This window comes from Chenopodium album, chromosome 9 (genome assembly GCF_948465745.1).
Source record: "Chenopodium album chromosome 9, dcCheAlbu1.1, whole genome shotgun sequence".
In the NCBI taxonomy this organism is placed as follows: Eukaryota; Viridiplantae; Streptophyta; class Magnoliopsida; order Caryophyllales; family Amaranthaceae; genus Chenopodium; species Chenopodium album.
In genome coordinates, this window is record NC_137842.1 from 62,878,658 (window position 1) to 62,884,657 (window position 6,000).

Consider the following 6,000-nt stretch of genomic DNA (forward strand, 5'->3'; position numbering starts at 1 on the left):
TCAAGGCATCAACCCTCAATTTTTTAGAGTTTATATGAGATTATTCGATAATTATAAATTAGTTTCAATCTCATATTCCAGCAATGTGTGCGAAAGTTTTTAATAAAATTATCCGATATTTTACCTTTTGACCAAGACGTGAAAGATACATTTTCGAGGGTGAATTCAATTCAATTACTTTAGTTTAATTTTATTCTTTCTATTTATATTTTTTCTGAATTTCAATAACAATTTATTCATATGCAATTTAATTCAAATCTCATAAATTTATCATATTATGTATTAGTCTTGATGACTCAGTGTCTCTACCACGTAAGGGCCTGGGGTAGCACTGTTCAAAAAACAAAAAACAAAAAACAAAAAAAAAACAGAAGAAAAAAAAAAACCAAAATATTTTCATTTAAATAAGCTGCAACAACAAGGATTTTGTATAAATATTAGCATTTATTTATTTATACTACCTTTAAAAAAAAACCTGAATAATTTCTAATCCGAACATTTTTTTTATTTATTATTTTTTTTTACCATCCACTTAAAATGATGAAACCTGCTAGAAAGAACTAAAGAACAGAGAAGAAGAAGAAAGAATTTTAGAGAGAGAAGGAGAGTATTTCATTTCATAATTGGATGAATGAAAAATCTAATACAAGATAGCTTCATATATATGCTACTAGATATTATTACATAGGTTGTAATATCTAACAAACTTTGTAACAGAATCTGCTGACTCAGCATCTCTAACAACCTTCATAACAAACTCTGCGAGCATGGCAAGAGCACACCAAAAGCATGAGCATTGGACAACAGTCAGCAATAGTGATCAGCATCACTAATATCACCAATATCCCCCCACAAGCTGGAATGGATGTCATCTGCAGACATGATCAGCTTGGAAGAAAGCTTGTGATACTGAGAGACTGAGAAAGCCTTGGTCATAATATCTGCCAACTGCTCTGCAGTAGGAAGGTAAGTGAGCTTGATCAACCCTTCCAAAACTTTCTCCCTGGTAAAATGACAGTCCAACTCTATGTGCTTTGTGCGTTCATGGAACACTGGATTCCTGCCTATGTGTATATCACTCTGATTGTCACAGTTAAGAGTGACTGGTAATAAATCAGAAACACCAAGATCACCAAGAGCCTAACCAACCAAGTTGTCTCTGATGCAGTAGCAACCATTGCTTTGTATTCAGCTTCACTAGAGCTTTTAGAAATTGTAGTTTGTTTCTTTGATTTCCAAGAGACTGGTGAGTTGCCAAGAAGCAGAACATAACCAGTAACTGACTTTCTTGTAGTTGGACAAGAAGCCCAATCAGAATCACTAAATTCCTGTAAAGTGATCTTGTTTGTAGCCTTAAGCAAAATCCCTTGCAAGTATGAGCTATGTATCTCAGAACATGATTCAAAGCTTGAACATGTGGGAGTCTAGGCTGATGCAGGAACTGACTAAGAGTCTGGACTGCATATGCAATGTCAGGTCTGATGTTAGAAAGGAAATTCAATTTCCCAACCAAAGACCTATAGTGCTCAGGATCAGGATAGAAATCACCAACAACATCCTGTAATTTAAGACCAGTAGGGAGAGGAGTTTTAGCCAGTCTAGAAACATCCATCTGACACTCACTAAGTAATTCCTTAGTGAATTTCTTTTGAGTCATCAGTATACCAGAAGACAAATGAGTCACTTCAATTCCCAGAAAATAATTCAGCAAACCCAAGTCCTTGATGTTGAATGTAGAGTGTAGGTGAGCCTTGAAGTTCTCTATCTCAACTTAATCTGAGCCTGTAACTATAATGTCATCAACATAGACAGCTACCACAGTCAAATGACCATTATTCTTCTTTGTGAAAAGAGAATAATCATTTTTAGACTGCATAAAACCCATTGCCAAAAGTTCTTTATTCAACTTAGCAAACCATTGCCTTGATGCCTGTTTTAAACCATATAAAGACTTTCTGAGTCTGCAGACCAGCTTATTATGATTCACCAAACCTTCAGAGGCCTTCATATAAACCTCTTCAATGATATCACCATGTAGAAAAGCATTGTTGATGTTCAACTGATGTATTTTCCAGTGATTGCAAGCAGCAACAGACAAAATGCACCTTATAGTAGCCATTTTAACTACAGGAGAAAAAGTTTCCATGTAATTGACAGGGTAAAGTCGTATCCCCTAATCAAAAATAATTCCTAAGTCCTCTAACTAAAGTAGATAGGGAAGTAGGGTCGATCTCCACAAGGAAACAAGTCTTTTTACTCCTAATTAATTATTATAATCTAAATTATCTAAGTAACCAATATTTATAATTGAGTATGAAACTAAACTACAAAGAATAGGAATAGGGAGAAAACAATATATAAAAGGATCTAGGGCATAGGTTCACCAATAAATAATACTCCAGGGTAAAACATAGTAATCAATCATTGACATTGCATAAATAACATGATTAACAGACTCTCGCAATTTATTAATCAACATAGATCTAACAGGCTATCGCAATTTACTAGATCTAAGTTCTTATTGAAAATAGCCTTTAATATCAAATTAACATCTGCTCGATTCATCAATTTAATATTGCTATACTTTTACAAGCCGCAATTGTAAAACATTGAAACAATTCAATAAGAAATTATCATGCAATACCAATAATCAATAATAGTCAATCATCAATGCATCAATTAACCAGATTGTAAAGGGCTTTCGCTACGTATTACAATCACAGAATTAATCTACCGGTATTAAATCTCATCTCTCGAATCTCGACTTAACCATTTATAAATTAATCTGCCTATTGAAACTAGACCTAAACATTAATTCTCATCTCTCGAATCTTGAATCAATATTGTCAAACTCATGCATAAAAGATAGGCCTAATCTAGTCACAGAGCATTAAATCAATCAATAGGAAATTAATCTAGCATTGTTAATTAACAACAATAAATTACCCCTTCATATTATTTATTAGATCCCCATAAACCCTAGAAATTAAACTACTCACAAATCATCATGACTAAACTAATCAAATAAATAAATAAAAGCATAATCAAGGAAGCAAATAAAATAACTGAAGTTAAAGGGGAAGAAATTGTTACCAAAAAGTAATATGGAATTAATGGAAGAATTAAAAACAAAAGTTGAGAGAAAGGATTCTAAGAGAATAATTAAGAGAGTAAAGAAAGAGTAAAAAGGAGAAGAAGGAGAGATCCTAAAATCGTATTACGGAGGAGTGTTTATACTCCGTACAAAATCCTAAACTGAAACAAATTAAAACGACATTAATCGTCTACTAAGAAATACACGCGCCCGATCGGGCGAGGTACCGCCCGATCGGGCGCGCCTTTTTGCTCATATGAATAATCTCGCTGTAACACCCCAATAATTCTCCCTTTTACAAACCACTTACTTTAAATAAAAATAGAGGAGAACCATTGGCATGTTACCGCCACGTGTTAAAACGTTAAGGCTTTATCAAAGTATTGCAGCGGAAATCCAACTTAAATCTTAAAATAATATAATTTAGAAAACCAATAAGTCAAAGCTTACAAATTGGAACCATAAAGGCCCTTATTTAAAACCAAACCAATAATCAAAGTCCCAAAACGTAATTAAAATAGTAAAACATAAATAAGTTCAACACAAAGAACGAATACTCTCAATCACACCAATCCCTTGACAATGCGTATGTCAAATCCCCGAACTTCACATCATCAAGCTAACCTGTGCAATACTGCTCCCCAATAATACAAGTGTAATAATTGGATCATCACAGGGTCATTGAAAGGCGAAGGCCATGACCAAAAGAAAACACACAAAAGCACGCAATCAGCAAAGCTGAGTACATACAAGCTACAACGAACCAAACCTAGCATGCTCAACTAATTAAAGTAAATAAACATACAACACGAATTCATTAATCAAGACTCCACACTTAAACAATTCAATCGACTCAACATATTTGCTAATCAATTCCAAACACTTGACTCTTTATATTTAATTTAATTAATTTAGTTTGGAGTAAGCAATAGACGAGGTTGTCCAATCCACCAAATCATTTTGGTCCCAAATGACCATTTAAAATAAAAGTTTAGCGCGATGCAAGAATGGGCGCGACTCCATTCTCACAAAGTTAGTCTAGGATCCCATCTAACTTTCATTATAAAATAAAATGTAAATACCAAAAGAAAAGAGGACATGTTGATCAAACAAGCCTCGGAAAGCCACGGGCTACCACCGTGTACCCCAACCCATAATTGTCAATACTCTAGAAGTGCACGCTTTCTAGAGTTTTATTGCTCATCCATGTTTCACTTTACGTGATTACAATTTTAATTAATAGCCGACTCAATCAAGAAGACCATACATAACAATCATACATCAATTATTTTTAATCTTATTTAGGACAATGGTGATCACATCACAAATTGACCTTTAATTCCATTAAACTTCCAAATTATCCAAAATTGTTGAACATAGTCAACCCACCTAGCCATTTCGGCTTAATCCACCTTTACTCAACATACTAATAAGTCATGATTGAGTAATAAATAAATAAATAAATAACCTTGTGGAATAATTAATAAATTCATTCCACTTAAACCATTCAATTCCAATCCTTTAATAATTCAAATGTGGTTAACAAACCAATCCAATAAAATATGTTTGTATCAACATTCCATACAAACAATTAATCCAATATAATTCAACATACTTGCATCCATAATTCCATACAAGCATAATTAATTCACGAAAACATGCCTCATAAACATAAATACATGAATTAATTAAATATATAACCAAACAATTTTCATCCAAGTGTTCTCTAATCATGAAACTAAGTTCTTTTCTTTGGTACCTAAACATGATACTACTTACAACGAAGTAGACATGTACGTACCTCGTATAAACAATCCTTTGTGCCACTTTTAATCACTTAAAAGTCTCCTAAGAAATAATCACTTCCTAGAAAACAAGCAACAACAATAAATTAATACTTAACCAAATTTCCAGCAATATAATTTAGATTAAAAGTCCTTAAAACTCCATTAAAAACACGTTTTTATGCTTAATTAATCAATAGAAATCCAATAGGAACAAAAGCCCCAATTTAATTAGTCATAAGAACCCTAAAATCCCAATTTAAATAAATTGAAACCCTAGGTTTTAAAATTATAAAATCTGAAAATTATAACAACAATTATAATCTGAAATTATTAGTTTAAAACATCAAAAAACATGATTTTGATACTAAAAATATAAACTTTATATATACTATAAAATCAAAACCCAAAACAATTTAATCAATTCTAAGCAAAACTAAAAAAAAGAATAAATAAAACAAAGGAGAGAAAGAGGGGCGGCAGCCACGGTGGTGGCTGGGCTGGTGGGCCGGCAGGGTCGCCGGCGGCGACGGCAGGGGGGTGCGCCGGAGGTGGCTGCTGGGCGGCAGTGGTGGTGAGTGAGGACTCACGTAGGAAAAGAGAAAGAAGAAAGAAAAGAAAATAAAAGAAAATAAAAGGAAAAAGAAAAAGAAAAGGAAAAAGAAAAAATAAAAGGAAAATAAGAAAATAAAATAAAGAGGAAAGAAAATAAGACTAACCTTTTTGTGTGGGAAAAATTTGGGGATGTATGGGGTATTTATCAATCACTTTTGTATACACCCGGTTTTCAGTAATTTACTGTACATCGAGTTCACTTTTGTCAAATTTAGTGTCACTTTTGTCAAATTTAGTATCACTTTTGTGAAATTTATCAATGAATCATAAATAACTTTTATATATGTCAGAGTAACTTTTGTGCGTTTTAGTGTAACTTTTGCGCCTTTTATTGTCACTTTATAACGGATGTTCAGTAATTTACTAAACATCCGTTTTATTTAAAAGTTTGTGGGTATTTATAGGAGAGAGAGTGGTGTAGGGCAAGTTGTAAGATTGGGCCTCATAAAATTAATGGGCCAATCAAGTATGTAAAGTGAGATTGGCTTTTATTGTTTGGACATAAAT